Here is a 910-nt window from a genome sequence, read left to right as displayed (position 1 = left end):
TGAGGAAATATTGTCTAGAGTCGGTCAGAATTCATCAGCACATTTAGTTATGGCGAAATTAACTTGTCAAACATTTGAAAGACTTTCCAGAAATGCCTTAGTTTATAAGAAGCTTTCCTTTAATAGGTGGGGTATATCATATTGGGGAGACCGTAAGTTACGCCGTGTTTTCTTTAAAGCATTAAATGCGGGGAATCCAAATGCAATTTTACGCTACAGGTTAAGAACCTATTTTGACTCAACATATCCCAACATAGGATTTCGTGAATTAGAAAGAGCTTCTAACATGCAACATAAAGAAGCATGTTATGCTTATGGGTTGGTGATGTTCACTTCTTACCAAAGTGAGAAAAAGAACATCGGATTGCAGCTTTTAAATAAAACCTTCCCACAAGTGACGGATTCAGTAGTTGGGGTGAGAAACAAGGTTTTTAGATTATTACCGGGCTGTTGGACATTACGAAACCCTCGTCCTTTTGACGACATTACAACATGCTGCCTAGCCAATGGTCATAACGGTTATTTTCCACAAGATCAAGGATGGGAAGTCGTCTTAGTAAAACCTGAATGCATGACTTGTTTCTGGACTTATGAATTACGTGTCTTTATTTCTTTTGCTGAACAACTTGCGTATTAACTAGAATTGCCTTCATAGCTGCCGAGTAGCAAAGTTATTATGTGCTATATTTCACCCTATATGTATTATAGCGGTATTGTAAGTTTGTAAAATATTGTATAAAGTTTGAACGCGAAATATTATTGTAATAAGTTTTTCATATAGAATCGTAGTAGTTGAATTGTATAATAGCTGCTAAGTATGAACTTAACGGGTAGGTACTACCCGAATTAAAACTATAAAATGCTAATATGAAGAAAGAGCTTTTATAAATGAGTTCATATTATGCTACGA

This window comes from Rutidosis leptorrhynchoides, chromosome 3, assembly GCF_046630445.1.
Source record: "Rutidosis leptorrhynchoides isolate AG116_Rl617_1_P2 chromosome 3, CSIRO_AGI_Rlap_v1, whole genome shotgun sequence".
Lineage (NCBI taxonomy): Eukaryota > Viridiplantae > Streptophyta > Magnoliopsida > Asterales > Asteraceae > Rutidosis > Rutidosis leptorrhynchoides.
This window is presented reverse-complemented; position numbering follows the sequence as displayed.